This window comes from Cydia fagiglandana, chromosome 18 (genome assembly GCF_963556715.1).
Source record: "Cydia fagiglandana chromosome 18, ilCydFagi1.1, whole genome shotgun sequence".
NCBI classification, from domain to species: Eukaryota; Metazoa; Arthropoda; class Insecta; order Lepidoptera; family Tortricidae; genus Cydia; species Cydia fagiglandana.
In genome coordinates this window covers 6,373,136-6,390,275 of record NC_085949.1, presented here as the reverse complement: position 1 = coordinate 6,390,275, position 17,140 = coordinate 6,373,136, and the positions used below count along the sequence as shown (strand labels likewise).

The 17,140-nt window shown below is 37.6% G+C and overlaps 1 protein-coding gene across 1 annotated transcript in view; it reads right to left on the bottom strand.

Annotated features, from left to right (window-relative positions):
- Positions 1-17,140, bottom strand: part of LOC134673594 (neuroendocrine convertase 2) — a 108,703-nt gene that overhangs the window by 59,913 nt on the left and 31,650 nt on the right. The window lies entirely within an intron of this gene.

The following is a 17,140-nucleotide window of genomic DNA, read 5'->3' as shown; positions in this document are numbered from 1 at the left end:
ATCGTAAGATAAGATAACTTATCTTAAGATAAAATAACATATCGTAAGATAATATATAACATATCGTAAGATAAGATAACATGCTACAACAAGCAAAACGTTACAACACTAACCCGACTATGTTTGTCGTAAAAACACCTCCTTCGAAATCGGTTAGACAAGTAGCGTATAACACGCGTGGTGTGAAAATAAATCTATTGTGACAGCATTTATCGAACTCTGTTCAAAAATTCTGACGACAAAGTGAAACATACGACAATAAACTTAAAAAATAATAATAACTGTAGTCGGAGAAAAATAACTAGTCACAGATGGTGCGCTTTTATTTTGTAACATATAAATCGCATTTTTTATTATACCTTTGGGCATTATAAAAAAGATATAGCGGCCATTTAAAAAATATGTGCCGCACAATTTTTTACCACTGACTCCTGCTAGAGAATTTTGGCCTTAATAAAAACAGTTGCCGGACAGCGGCATGTCCTGAATTTTTATGAAACGAAACGTGAATTACCCAAAGTGACACAAAAGGGCTATTGTTAAGCGAAATAAAACCGCAAAAACTCAGACATTGTTCTTAACTCAGGATTAAGCAAAATTATGCTCCGCTTCTGAAAACTCTTCACAAGGTTTAATGAATTTGGGGTGAGGTAAAATTTTGTAATACATTGTTCTGAATACTCGATAATAGGTAATAATGTTGTTATTATAATTAAGTCTGTGGCCCTCAAGCTTTGTAGGGCTTGTAATTAAAAACGTATCAGAGCTCCAAGGATACTCTGAATGGATTTGGGATGATTTAGGTATTTTGTTAAGTTTGGGACATGACGAAGTCCTATGTCGTTAGAATAAAATGAGGACTTACACCTTACCTTATAAGAAAACTTGTATGATATCTAGCCCTATACAAAATATATGTAGGTACAAATATGTAATTAAGTAACTACCTACCTACTCTAAACTTTAGTTCTTTATGAAATAGGTACGTTTTACATAATAAACAACTGAACTAGTTTCTAATTTATTATCGCGAAAACAGGAATATTACTTTAGTTCGCAGTTATACAGGATAACTTTCCGGAGCATACACCCACGAGTATAAGTAATAAGTATACCGCAGCCGAACTACATATCACCTTATAAAACAAAGTCAACCCCCGCGTCTGTTTGTTTGTGTGTTTATATGTTCGCGATAAACTCAAAGACTACTGAAAGGATTTTACATGCGGTTTTCACTTATCAATAAAATGATTCTTGGGGAAAGTTTAGGTGTATAATTTGTTATGGTTTTGTGGAACCCGTGCGAAGCCGGGACGTGTCGCTAGTTAGTCTTAAAAAATATTCTTACACAGTAACGAAATAAAACTGATTCTGTAAAAGTAGTAATAAATAATTTAAAAGCGGTAGTCGAAATAACGTACCTACCTATTATTTTTTGTGATATACTTGGCTTATTATAGTTCGTTTTTTTTAGCATTAGAAAGAACTTCGCAGAAGTAAGCTTGTGGTTCCAAATCCGGTACTTTTAGCGGTAATAATTTGAAGTAAATTATATGTATTGACCGTGCTACATTAGATAATTCAATAATTATTAACAATTAAAGAGCCTGATAAAAACTGTACGCTTACTTCTGTGGAGTTCTTTCTAATGCTAAAAAAAACGAACTATAGAAGCCATCTCTAGTACGGTATTATATTATTTGACGTTGTACCTAAACATGCGCGCAGTACCGTACAGCGCGTACCGTACCGTACAGTACAAGTCACTCGCGGCATAATTCCCGTGGGTTCTTTTTTGAGCTCTAGTGAAATTTCTAACTAAGTATCATCATCATCATCATCTCAGCCATAAGACGTCCACTGCTGAACATAGGCCTCCCCCATATGGGGGGTGAATGCCATAATCGCCACGTTTGGCAGGCAGGTTGGCGATCGCAGTCGAGTACACCGAATTTGAGGGATGCTGCTGCCCGTCCATCGGTGGTCTTGGACGTAGTTTAAGAACATACCCGGGTCCCTAACTAAGTATAGGTACGGGTAATTCTAGTTCGTTGTACTAAGCACAATGCGGTGACACGGTGTAATGTAATGACACATTTGCTAAATAGGTACCTACAACTACATATTGTTATACCTGTACTGAAACAGCGCTGAAGTCACTCGTACAACTTTAATTAAATACATTGAACGAGTTTTCCAGCGCGCACATTTTCCGTGCTAAGGCATTTAGAAGTTGTCAACGCCGTAGTCACGACTATCACGAGTAGATACTGTCACCAACATTTCTTACGACGATATATGTATTTGCTCGTGTTACAGGCCACACCCGGTATGTATAATAGATAGGTACCAATGAATACTTAAATACATACTGTAATGTGTTTAACACAAAAATAAATGCCCTTCCCAGGATTTGAACCCGGGACCTAAGGCAGGGTCAGGGTCAATACCGCCGTTAAGTATTGGAAACGCACAAGTCGCGCCTCCGATCTTTGATTACCACTAAGCAGCGGTTGTTTATATGAAATAAGAAGACTTTTCCTTCTTCCGTATTTCTTAAGGAAAAAATCACTGTTTTTGAGGTAGTAAAGCTCCCTAAATAAGATGTTTGCGGGTTTTGTTGCTATTGGATTCTGAAGGTCTTTTGTGAAGACATTCTATTCAAAACGTGTTTTTTTAAGCTTATTTCGGGCAGTTATTTATGATGAAATTATCTTTAGCGTAACGTTATAATATAAACACAACGTTACATAGTTTGAAAACGATATTGTACACACACACAGTTTTTACTGAGGGCCTACTGTGAACGAAAATCGTCGCGCGAATAAAGGATGACTCACGTTAGACCGGGCCGTGTCCGGGCCGGAGCTTTCTGAGCTTACTTTTGTATGACACGACAGGAGATCACGTGATGCTTTCCAACAACGCGTGATCACGAACTAAGCTAAGTGCACCCTAACTGCATTAAAACATGCATGCGCAGCTGTTAGTATTACGTGGACAGTATTACGGCTGGACACACATGACACAAGAGAATGTAATACCTACTAAAGACTAAGGACGTCACTAGATTAGCTAAGTGCATACGCGTGCATCAAACGATCGAAGTTAGGAAAAATAGGGTGACTGCTATAATTATTGGCCACTACATTAGTAATTGGCCACTCTTAACAATAAGACTTCTATTAGCTTGTTTCTTTCCGATAAGTTAGATAGTAGCCACGCTAGGAAAGAAAAAAAAATAAAATTAGAAACAGTACAATATAAATAAGCTGAGTATGTTCCATTTCCAGAAATTCCTTAAGAGTAGGTAAATTGCCAGGCAGATTCCAACCTATTTTCCAAGAAACTTTCTCCAGAAACGAGAACATTGAATTTATACCTAAAATTTTATGTAAGAAAATACTACCTACACTCGTGTTCTGTTTTGATACGATACAATATCGATACAATAACAATACGGATATATCAGAGAAATTTCCCAATAACCTTTTAGAAGTGACATACATTTTTAAAAATCAAGGAAAACATTCAGAAGTTTCAATTTGTAAGGGTAACCTTTGAATTGCAATACATCATCATCATCATCATCTCAGCCTATATACGTCCCACTGCTGGGCACAGGCCTCCTCTCGAGCGCGAGAGGGCTTGGGCTATAGTCCCCACGCTAGCCCAATGCGGATTGGGGACTTCAAATACACCTTAGAATTTCTTCGCAGATGTATGCAGGTTTCCTCACGATGTTTTCCTTCACCGAAAAGCGACTGGTAAATATCAAATGATATTTCGTACATAAGTTCCGAAAAACTCATTGGTACGAGCCGGGGTTTGAACCCGCGACCTCCGGATTGCAAGTCGCACGCTCTTACCGCTAGGCCACCAGCGCTCTCTTACCGCTAGGCCACCAGCGCTCTGCAATACATCAATGAACGGAAAACCGATATTATAAACTCAATATTTTCTTTTTTAAGCGGATAATTTTACTGGGTACGTTACTAGAAAATAACCATCATGAAGAAAATTCCCGGTAAGGGCACAGGCAGCATGAATTAGTAAGGTATAAAACAACGCGCCAAAAGTACCTATTACATATCTGCCATCCTGAAATACTTTTCCAAAGAGACTCACATGCTTTTGGTAACTGTAGCTACCAGCTGTCACCCTTATTTTATTATAATAATAGAGGTCACTGAAAAATATCAAGCATGTGAGTGGTTAAATCTCTATATACCTACAGTTCACATTTAGATACAAATTGTTATGCATTAGGCCCTAATTCAATTTCACGTTAGGGTTTAGGTAGTTAGGTACCTGCTATAATCACAATAATAACCATTTATTTCGTAAATTCACAAAAAAAATTAATAATATAATTAACCTAAATAATTAGTTGATTTTATTCATCAATCAAGTATTTTTATCTTATTTATTTTGCTGTCCTTTCATTTTATGGCTTCCTTTGCAAACTCATATTCTTCTATATTGGTATAAAATTTATAAATAATTAATACATTTATATACTGATTTATAAATATTAGGGGTTTATTAAAGTAGCCGGCCGGCATTCATTAATCCTGATTTGAACAGGCCTCGAGCTTCGTAAATAATATTTTACCTCATTTTGTGATGTGCGATATAGATTATGGCCTTGAGCGGGTAGTTTTTTAACACCTTATATTTTTATAAGGGAAATAGTAGCACATAATACATATACATAAGTACCTAACTGTTTAGATGAAGTGAAAAGAAAAAAAAACACTATCAATTAAGGTTTATATCACTTAATATGTGACGTCCCACGGGTAAAGGTACCTTATGGCGATTGGCGCTTACGCTATTATACGCTATGCAACGCAAGCGCCAGCCGCCATAAGGTACCTTTTGCCGTGGAACGTCACATATATGTTAAACTAAGACCACCACGTAAACCATTTCAGCGTTACACAGTGCCAAATGGGCCTGCATGAAAAACTACACTTAGAAAACATTTAATAGGTTTTTACTCCTTTTTTCCTTGCCTCTTTATGGGTCGAAAATTTAAGAAGCTAAATATAATTTCGGTATATTATAGACCAGTGTTTTATGAACCTACGACGTTTCTATAGACTAGAATATTTTTCTTTCGGCCCAATTCAAACAATGCTTATAAGAAGTCACAACGGTACGATACCGATCTGTCAGTGTCAAAAGTAACGTTTTTAGGGTTCCGTACCCAAAAGGTAAAACGGGACCCTATTAATAAGACTTCGCTGTCCGTCCGTCCGTCCGTCCGTCTGTCTGTCTGTCACCAGGCTGTATCTCACGAACCGTGATAGCTAGACAGTTGAAATTTTCACAGATGATGTATTTCTGTTGCCGCTATAACAACAAATACTAAAAACAGAATAAAATAAAGATTTAAATGGGGCTCCCATACAACAAACGTGATTTTTGACCAGAGTTAAGCAACGTCGGGCGTGGTCAGTACTTGGATGGGTGACCGTTTTTTTTGTGCATTTTTTTTCCGTTTTTTTTTTCATTATGGTACGGAACCCTTCGTGCGCGAGTCCGACTCGCACTTGCCCGGTTTTTTTATTTGGTTGTAGAAATGTAACTTATGACATAGACAGATCTTTATCGTACCGCTGTGCCATCTTATAAGCATTGTTAGAATCAAGCCGTATGGCATTTTCTAGATTCTTATTCAAGCCGGTACGAGATTACTGCCAGCTTCAATATACTGCTGCAATTTGCTCCGATTTATGGCGCTCTACTCATCACGGCGGCGCTAATGAAAACAGACTTTATCACCTGGTAATAAAGTCCACATCAACGTTTATTGTTATAGCCTGCCGATACTCACTTTACGGGTAGAGAAGTTTAATTTATCTTTAGATGAAATAAAAAGAACCGGGCAAGTGCGAGTCGGACTCGCGCACGAAGGGTTCCGTACCATAATGCAAAAAAAAAGCAAAAAAAAAAAAAACGGTCACCCATCCAAGTACTGACCCCTCCCGACGTTGCTTAACTTTGGTCAAAAATCACGTTTGTTGTATGGGAGCCCCATTTAAATCTTTATTTTATTCTGTTTTTAGTATTTGTTGTTATAGCGGCAACAGAAATACATCATCTGTGAAAATTTCAACTGTCTAGCTATCACGGTTCGTGAGATACATCCTGGTGACAGACGGACGGACGGACGGACGGACAGCGAAGTCTTAGTAATAGGGTCCCGTTTTACCCTTTGGGTACGGAACCCTAAAAAATGGCCTAGGATAGGGTAACATAGGACTAGGTATAGATGTCACGTTTTACTTAGTTATATTGACATTGCGCAGATAGAAGTTAAACATACAAAATGCTTCATTTTCCAATTTCTCTTTGTATAACAATTTTTAGTAACGGAAATTACTATCAGACATTGATATGTTTTATACAAGTGTTCATGACAAGTCAAAACGAATACGAAAATGACTATCACACATAGATATGTTTTATACAAGTGTTCATGCCAAGTCAAACGAATACGAAAATGACTAAGTATCAGACATAGATATGTTTCATACAAGTGTGCATGCCAAGTCAAAACGAATACTAAAATGAATATCAGACATAGATATGTTTTATACAAGTGTTCATGCCAAGTCAAAACGAATACGAAAATGACTATCAAACATAGATATGTTTTATACAAGTGTTCATGCCAAGTCAAAACGAATACGAAAATGACTAAGTATCAGACATAGATATGTTTCATACAAGTGTGCATGCCAAGTCAAAACGAATACGAAAATGACTATCAGAGCGGATATGATGGTCGTTCTTGTCTACGTGACAGCGTGATAAAACGGTGTCCGTCTCTTTCTATCCCATGGTGTTAAAAAGTGACAGTTGTTTTATCACGTCGATAAAGATGGATAAAGCCATCCATAATACGCCGGCTGACATAGATATGTTTTATACAAGTGTTCATGCCAAGTCAAAAGCATGTCGTTTTGAAATGAGAGCGTAATTACGATTACGTATGGAAACGGCGGGATTGTGTGACTTTTAATTAACTTGAGTCACTTTTGCTACATGACTTTATTTGCTACGACTGCTACGAGCTTGGACTGCTACGTACTCGTACGCGTAGCGTAAGGTCTACGATTGTAAGTACTTACAATTCAAGCGCTAATCTTAGAATATACGGCCCAATTCGAATAATGTTTCTAAGAGATCACTGCGATACGATACCGTTCTGTCAGTGTCAGAAGTGACGTTTTTGGTGGAGTAAATGTCACATTTGACACCGCGTACCGCAGTGATATCGTAGAAGCATTGTTCGAATACGGCCGATAGCCAAATAAATGCGAGAAAATATTCCCAACTTCAGTGAAAATATCCAAAAAGGGCTAAATAAGTTACACGTCATTGCATTGTTTGCATCGACACGTCTTCTAGAAACAGTTAATGTATATCTCCTTTTTACGAAATCCCGCAAATAACTATGTAGAATTTTTATATAGGTATCTAATATAACTACTCCGTTGATGTTTTTGAATACTGCTATAAAGTTAAACGCACTCCATTGTACTTACTGCTATAAAGTTAAACGAAAGAGCTTTTACTGTGCTCTTTGACATTTGAGTTACCGCAATCATGAACGTGCTCGATGGCACTCAATCCAGTAATCCGATAGTGCAGAGGGCCTACCGCGAACCACGTTCGACGTGTTGCCTTTCTGTCACACTTGTGAATTCGTACGTAAGTATGACAGGGAGGCAACACGTAGAACATTGTTCGCGGTAGGCCCTCAGTATCTTGGGCTGTTTATTACTGTTTCCGTCGCAACCTTCGTGTTTGGATGCATTGTTTATGGTCTAGTGTCGTAAAAGTAGAGCTCGAACCAACGGTTATCGCTGCCGCCGTCGCGAGTCGCGTAATGTCGTGGCTGAGCCGTGACAGTTTTAGATCTGAATTACACAATCAAGTCCAATAATAAGTTACACAATCAAGTCCAATAATCAAACTTCTATGAAATTATGACGTATAAATAACACTTGCACTGCGTGGGCTATCAACATCACTGCAGACTTTTCTTGGTTTAACTCTATCTATATTAGGTATGTTTTATGACAACTGGGAATCATTACAAGTTCTGAAATGGTAACATCTTGGGACGTAATTAGCTTACCCTATACCTACACACTTGAATAAAACTAGATAAGAGAGATCTAGGCCTTAATCAAGGTACAAAGTTATGGAAACTTTACAGCATTGATTGGCTTTTGCGACAGAATCGATTGATGACAAAGTTAGAACCAATTCCAGCCTTAGTATTAACTTCAAATGGGTTTAATTGACAGTGCTTAAGGATGACTTTGTTAAAGGTTAAGTGTTACGGAGGATTATACCTAGATGTACCTAGTGTATAGGTAATTGTTTTCCATCGTATTTTCTCGGAAACGTTTGTATTTGTCATGCTACTTCAGTCAACCTCAGTACTTTTTGTACCGAGACTGACTGAAATTGCAAGCCACGTTCGTAGGTTTCCGTAAAATAACGATGGAAAACAATTAAAAAATTAAACAATGCACTACCTACATCTGTAGTTCTGACGTGAAAAGGAAGGGTTTGGTTTTTAGGGTTCCGTACCCAAAGGGTAAAACGGGACCCTATTACTAAGACTTCGCTGTCCGTCCGTCCGTCCGTCCGTCCGTCCGTCCGTCCGTCCGTCCGTCCGTCCGTCCGTCCGTCTGTCACCAGGCTGTATCTCACGAACCGTGATAGCTAGAAAGTTGAAATTTTCACAGATGATGTATTTCTGTTGCCGCTATAACAACAAATACTAAAAACAGAATAAAATAAAGATTTAAATGGGGCTCCCATACAACAAACGTGATTTTTGACCAAAATTAAGCAACGTCGGGAGTGGTCAGTACTTGGATGGGTGACCGATTTTTTTTTTTGCTTTTTTTTTGTTTTTTTTTTGCATTATGGTACGGAGCCCTTCGTGCGCGAGTCTGACTCGCACTTGCCCGGTTTTTGATTTATATACCTATGAATTGAAAACTAAAAATTTAAAGAAATAAATACTTATCCTAAAAAGATTTCGCTAGATAGGTATGTGCAAGTTGTGGAAAAGATCCACGGCCTGGGGGCCGATTTTTGAAATTCGATCGTTCGATTTCGTCATTCGGAAATCGGTGGAAAACGGCGAAATGCTAATTTTTGAAATACTAGCGATAGAAATTGGGAATCGAGTGGTATTGACCACTCGTTTTCAATTCTATTAGTAGAATTTAAATGCCTAGTAGTGGAGATATTATTGAAAGAAATACACGAAATCGAGTAGTCGAATTTCAAAAATCGGCCCCCAGATTCGAATTTTTATATTCGTCTAAATTTGCTAACGATATCCATATATCGTATATGGATCGGATATATATGTCAGTGTCAAAGTTGACGTTAATGTTTATTAATTTAATTTATTAAGAAAATTTAATGTAGGTATGGTTATATAATATTAAAATAACATGCTGTAATAAGTAATAACGATAGAAAATATGTCGCTATTATAATAGAACATATACCTAATTTTCTATACTATAAGTATTACAATAATACTCATATTACTCATATACCTGCTTAACACCGTTTATTTTATTCCGGACCCAAGTTGCCATACTAATTGTATAGAAAAGGGGATACTTAAGTTAGGGGATCGCTATAAAAGGGCTTCCAAAGGCAAAGGTTACATTAACATACGGGAAATTTACATAATCACCGTGTATATTCGTTAATTGCTCCCGTGGCGGTACACGTGTATTATAATAAATACAATGACTACCCTTACATACTAGCCCAAAACCAAGGTACCCAAACCTGAACGTATAAAATACATAAAATTTTAACGTATTGGTGGATACTGTGATGTGATATTAAGGACACACGTGATACTTAGTTAATTAAGGTGATAAATGCGTGTAAACTAATCCTGAGAATACGTGTACACCTTATTGAAAAATACTTCAAAGAAAAAATAAGCAAAATAATATTCTATTAATGCCTTGAATACACAGTTCTGTTGTAGCCAATATTAGGGCGTCGTGTTTGCACACTTGTTGAATAGAATATGAAAGAAATTGGTAAGTAAATTCGATTTTACCATGTTACTTAAGTAACATAACCTAGAATCCGCTACACATCCGCTAAAACTTTTGACAAATAATAAAAATCCATTCAGAAGTTTTCAATATTCCAGGAAATAAATAATATGACTTACAAAATAAATATGCGTCTAAAATACGACCTGACGTACGCAGTGCGTAGCTGGTAAGTATTCTAGTTTTCCTCAGAGGTAAATTGTGACAAAACCCACTAAAGACAAAACGGCTAGGTACTTAACTTAATTGTAACGTGGATACCATGTATTGCCATCAGATTTCAGATCATTTATTCGTAAATATAACATATATATAATCCAGTGGAACATTTGGCAATACCTAAATTGCTTCCACGACCGAAATGGGTAGCGAGACGGAACGCTATATAACCTAACTCATAGCACGGATCAATGCTCTCATAAAAGTTTATACCTAAGAAACTTTTAATCAGACAGAACCTCAATAAATGGCTGAATGTCCAATAATGTTAAATGAAATCATTAATTAAAAGCCTTAGCATTGATCATTAAGCGTGTACCTGACATATGTTAACAGAAAAAAAAGTAAATTGTTTTAAAACAGTAACATGTTCCACAGAGTAATACATAGATTATAATTCTATCCCACATAGTCCGATATAATAGCAAAGTGCTAAAAATAATTTCCTCTTCCTACATATATTTACGAAACAGTAGTATTTTTTGGCCAATTTCTGTTATGTTCCTTATGAAACTTCAAAATAATCTATTATGAAATCGTACATAATATACAGGGTTATTTTTGGACCAGCTATATTGTGCGAGGTGATTAGGTAGGCCATACTGAACAGCTTTTTCTATGGGACCAACTCCGAAATCGCATAATTTATTTTGGCCGTTTCATACATTTTGGTCGAGTGGATGTCGACGTTTTCTATGGGAAGGGCAAATTTTTTTTTGGGATTTCGGGGTTGGTCCCATAGAAAAAGTTGTTCAGTATGACCTACCTAATCACCTCGCAAAATATGGCTAACGGTCCAAAAATGACCCTGTATAGGTATCTTATCTTATCTTATTGTTTTCGGGGGCCCTTGCGGATACACTTCGACCCATAGGGATCTTTTGTGCAATTACCCCCTACCCCCTATCCCTATATAGGTAGCTATTGACACCTATTCCCGGGGGGCGTCTAAAATGGTTAGAACGTGGAGGGGCGTGCAGGGGCCGGAAGGGAAAATACGGTTTATTTACTTTGACGGTAATTCTGTTTACTTTTCTCGCATGACTTCTGCGAGAACTGCGCCATCGCTCTGTAGCGAACGAAACGCAACTGTCACTGTCACACTAATATGGAAGACACAAAGAATATTATGACGTATAAATAACATCTTGCACTTCGTGGGCTATCAGAATCGCTGCAGACTTTTCTTGGTCTAACTCTAGTAAGTATGGCGCGAAACTTCGCGCGTACATTATTAAAATTTGCCACCTTTTTTTATTTACAAGAACTGCTTGACCAACTTTATATCATAATTTTCAAACTATTTCTAGGTAGAACGATTAAGGCGCGGTGTGTAGTAAAATGCGCTTTTTTGTAACCATATTTACAGACTTTTACAAGGATTTTAAGCATGATTTTCTAGTATGTATAACTTTAGTCCTTGAACTACGTTATTGCTTGTCAGGAACACAACGGCTCATTATTTTCTCGATAGAATCTTAAGTTGAAAACATGCTTAAAGCTGTCTTTTGATCCATATTTTAGAAGTACTACGACGAAAATGGATATGAAACTTACCTCATTCGATAGCTTTTAAGTAAATCTTCGTTATTACTGGTCCTTTTATCGATACGTTAATCTTTTCATTCATAATTTTATGAATTCAACTTTTGCTTACTAAATTACACCCTACGCGGCAATACCTTGCGCCCATTCCCCGCGCCAGTACGCCCGTGGCCACTGCCAGCGTCGGACCTATGCTAGTTTACTGGACGTTTCATAAAATGGGTAACCACTGTATAAATATGCAAATATGTTATACACACAATGTTTTTCAACATACTTACGAAGAAAAGCAAAATAATTCTTAATTATTGTGACATTTCAGACATTCGCCCGTCATATTGTCAATTTATAACAAGTTGGGAAGCAAAGGCACACACCCATCTAACCAATCCGGAATTCAGTCACGATTGATAAATTGTGTAAACATATTTTATTAAAGCCTATTAAATTAATCAAATTGAATCATTTTTAAACATATGTGTACGGGATTCAAATACCTATGTGGGAGTGTTTAGTGTATGGTGGTAACCATTTCACCGCTTTTAGTTTCCGAGTTACCTACATGCGTTTTAAGGGTTTCGTGTTTAATATTAGGTAAGGTAGAAGTACTAGTGCTCGACGCTGCACTAGTTTTTGACAAGGTATAGTGTGTAGCTTTCAAATAGAGCTCGATGGCTAATCCTATTGTCTATTGTTAAGTAAAACCGCTCGTGCCACGTGCCACAACCACCTGCATAAAAAATACGTACTTCGGTTACTGAGTGCCGGCGAGTCGAACGCTACAGAACCAGTTTAAAATGTGTCATCGAGATGCGTAACAAAGGCGCGTTATCGGAGAGCGCACCTACACTGGTTTTTTGAGCGTTGGCCTAGCCCGCGCTCAGGTGCCAAATAAAATAATTAAGACCCTTTTTTGCAGGTAAGTAGCACGTGCGGTTTTACTTAGGGGCTATTCATAAATTACGTCATTTCAAATTGAGAGGGGGGGGGGGGTCTGGACATCGGATGACGGTAGCATGAAGTAGGAGGAAATGGGGTCATTTGGAGCATGATTTTTGGATGATTATAAGGGGGGGGGGGGTCTAAAATCGTCAAAAATCGATGACGTAATTTATGGACAGCCCCTTAACAATAGACAATAGGATTAGCCGTTGAGCTCTATTTGAAAGCTACACACTATAATTTATGTCAAAGTAATATAGGTTAAATTTGAACGGCGACGATCTTTCTGTAGTCAAATTTAGTTCTTGTCACTTTGACATAAAGTGCCCGTGTCGAATACTAGTGCAGCGTTGAGCACTAGTACTTACTACCTTATTTCCGCCAAGTCCGTACCGTGCGATATGGGAAATTTATTCCAAAAAATACTGTTTTTATATACCACACTGGTGGCAAGCAAGCATACGACCCACATTCACCATAGGCTATGGACGCCTGCAGCTACGGGGATGTGACACATCATGCCAAATGTGGATTGATTTTATATAAAATAAAAGTCCTAATATATAAAATAAGCTTTCATATGTAATAATAACTGATTTTTAAAAAGCGCTTTTCAATTAAAAGACATGTCAAGATCGGTTACCTTCTTTCAAGTACTTTCTAATGCTAAAATAAACGAACTACAGTATTCTTCCTTATTTTCAAACCTACTTGCCCGAAATTGACTTCTAGAATTAGACCAAGTCTGCGACGATTTTGATTGCACACGCAGTGCAAGTGTAAATCATAATTTCATAAAGGTTTGTCGTTCAAAATAACACTTGCACTGCGTGTGCAATCAAAATCCTTGCAGAATTTTCTTGGTCTAACTCTATTATATTTTTAAGGTAAGTAAGTACCAATTTCTGTCTCATAATAATTGGGTATAATTTGATTAGGTTCTTAGTTTGTCGGGGTATACTCTCATATTGTATATAATTTCATTAAATACTCATTAAAATACGAATTTGTTAATAAACCTTATTCGATATTAATTGCCGGAAAAAATCCCGGAACTGACAAATCAGAATATTCAGAATACCGATGGCGCCAGAATAAGGATGTAGACGTGCTGCGCGGGAATGGTGCGGCGGGGCGCGCGGGGCGCCCGCCCGCCTGTTCTACCACTCGTCTGCTTCACCCCCTCGGAAACGTAAAACTCAACTATAAGAGCGCCTTAATTACAAAACATTTATATTGTTTGGATTCAGATAACTAAATTAAAGTTAAATACGTAGGTACATAAATCAACTAAGTATAAAAACCAGCGAAAATCTGCATTGTGATTATGTTTATAAATAGGTACAGTCGACGTCAAATATATGTTTACATTTTTCGCCTTATCACAAAGGAGTAAGGTGCAAAAGTGTAAACATATCTTTGACGTCGACTGTACAATACAAGGAAACTAAAATTGAAATTATGACTTGTTGACACTCCCTTCAAAACGTCAAACTTTCAGTCATTATCTAGTTTAAAAGGCAAGTCGAGCGGAATAACAGCCCAAGAATCGTTCTCAATGTACGTAGGTATGTTATTAGGCGTATTTATGAATACGAGATATGTCAAGGAAAGGTTACATATATTCAATAAGCAAAATGTTTAGGCTTTTTGTGTGCGCAACACGCTTTATAAACGAGCCTATAAATGAATATATTTCTGCCAAAATAAATAGCGTGCGCGTTTATTGAATAGGATATTAAAATATATTCAATGTGTGTTACATAATAAAACATACTAATCTACAGTTGGTTCAAATCGTCAAGGAATCTAAACAAGAATTCTAGTAGATATATCACCAATTCTTATATTTTAAAACATATCTAGATAGAACGAGTAATTATATTTACATAGTTTGGATTCAGATAACTAAATTAAAGTTAAATACGTACTTACATAAAACAGGTAAGTATGAAAAACTAGCGAAAATCTGCATTGTGGTTTATGTTTATAAAATTAAAGAGGTAAGGTGTATTCGGGTAATACCGAATGTCGGATAATTCCGAAATTCAGATGAAAATCACCCTAAACTCCATCATAATAAAATAAAAGTCTCTTTTCGGAATTATCCGACAGTTTTCGACATTCGGAATTACCCGAGTAAACCTTAGGTACAAAGGTAACTAAAATTATGACTTGTTGACACTCACTTCAAAACGTCAAACTTAAGTCCCTAAATTCAAACTTCAAAGTATGTATATTCAAACTTCTCTCCCACTCCAAAACTTTTTGAAACACTTTATATTTTAAGAAACTCGTGACCAAGAAAGCAATCTTTGCATCGAGCCTTTAAAAATATTATTTATAAGGGATCAAGAACGAAATTTGTATTCCACAAAGAAAACTCCATTAAATAAGATTACAGCCTGCTGGCCACTGACAGAAAAGTAACCTCCTCGGATGTCAAGTTCAGGCCTGTCAAATAAGATACGCAATTTGTCTCGGGCCCGGCGGCGTGCGTATATTTATGTTGATATTTACATAATACTTATTAATAAACCAATATGATATTGGGTTACGTTGGTGAATTCTTGAGAATGATACTATCTATATCTATCTATCTGCAGTACCTAACTTTCGGGAATCATGGTGTGAATTGTATAAAATATGGTTAGAAGCAATGACTTCTGTTGTAGGTTTATTTTCGTATCAAGGTAGAACTATCACGTGCACACGCATAGGTAGCTGTTACTAGATTATTTCTATAATGCCTGCCTAAAGGGCGCCACTACCACAATCCAACACAATCGGGGGGTCTACCGCGAAACAAGAAAATCGAAATTTCGTAATCTAACCTCTCCATCACTCTTGCAAATTCGATTTGAGAAGGCAGATAACTAAATTTCGATTTTCGTGTTTCCCGGTAAGCCCTTGTTTACAAACCACCTTGATGCATCCATGACATAAATATTTTATTGTCTGTAAAACTTATTAAATAGTATAAGGCCCAGTATGTAAAAGTTACTCTATGGTTTACTAGAAGCGCTAATGCTGCACTCTGGCGACAGAACATTGCAGTAATACTCCCTATTATACAAGTTTTACAATTCGATTCGTAGGACTAGCCAACGTGATATTGTGGTCGCGTACGGTACGGAAAAGGTGGCATACAAATGTTTACCATTACCTACAATTAGGTACCTTAGGTAGGTACCTACATTTACATTGCATGTAAGTTTACATATTTACATGTTGGAGAACAAACTCTTATGTACCTTATAGTGCGGAACGACGGTAAGCGCCCTGACGGGATGTCACTGATTCCCTGGAAGATGGGTCGTGCGTTGGTATGGGACGCCACTTGCGCTGACACGCTAGCGGCGTCCTACGTCCCATCGACCAGCAGGCGTGCTGGCGCGGCGGCGGACACCCGGGAGCGTCTAAAGGTAGCCAAGTACAGCTGTCTCGGCGCCCAATACGAATTCGTTGCATTTGGCGTCGAGACAGTGTGGGGCAGAGGCGCACATATGCTCCTTAAGGCGCTTGGGAAAAGGTTGAGGAAGGCAACGGGTGACCCCCGCGCGGGCAAGTTTCTCGCGCAGCGAATTGCCATCGCAATCCAGCGCGGGAACGCTGCCTGCGTATTGGGCACCCTCCCGAGGGCACCAAATATTGATAGGTATTTTTAATTTTTAGTTTTAAGTATTTTAATTGTAGTTAGTTTTAGTTTTATATTCCTATTTATGTCTTTTAGTAATTTATTATGTAATTTAATATTTTGTCCATGTACTAGTAACAACGTGAATTGCAATTCGACACTTAGGTTTATGACTCGTTAAATTCTATCAAAATTTCTAACTTTCAAATTTTTCAAAATGCTGGTTGAAAAACAATGCCTTTCATCAAACATTCACCGGAAATTAGTCAGTTTGAGAAGAAGAGTTTAATTTCGGCATTTAAACCCCCATAATAACAGGCACCCGGTATATCGCGTACCAACAAACCATTATGTACCTACTAGGACATCGTTACAAATATCAACAGAGCATTCCTTGTGGATAGTGGATAGGGGGTTGATGCAGGCCAGCCAGGGCTTTATAGCGCGGTTATCCGCGAAAATCGAAGTTCGCAAATTGCGGGCATTTTTCTCTATCAGTCTTATTACGCCTTCATTGGAGTAAAGGAGAAAGATCCCCGCAATTTGCGGATTTCGTATTTCGCGGGCTACCGCGACACGCGTTTATTTCACAATATTGATCTGAGGGGCTACCCTCAGATCAATATTGTGAAATAAATCACTACATGTAATACTACTTGAATTTTACCAT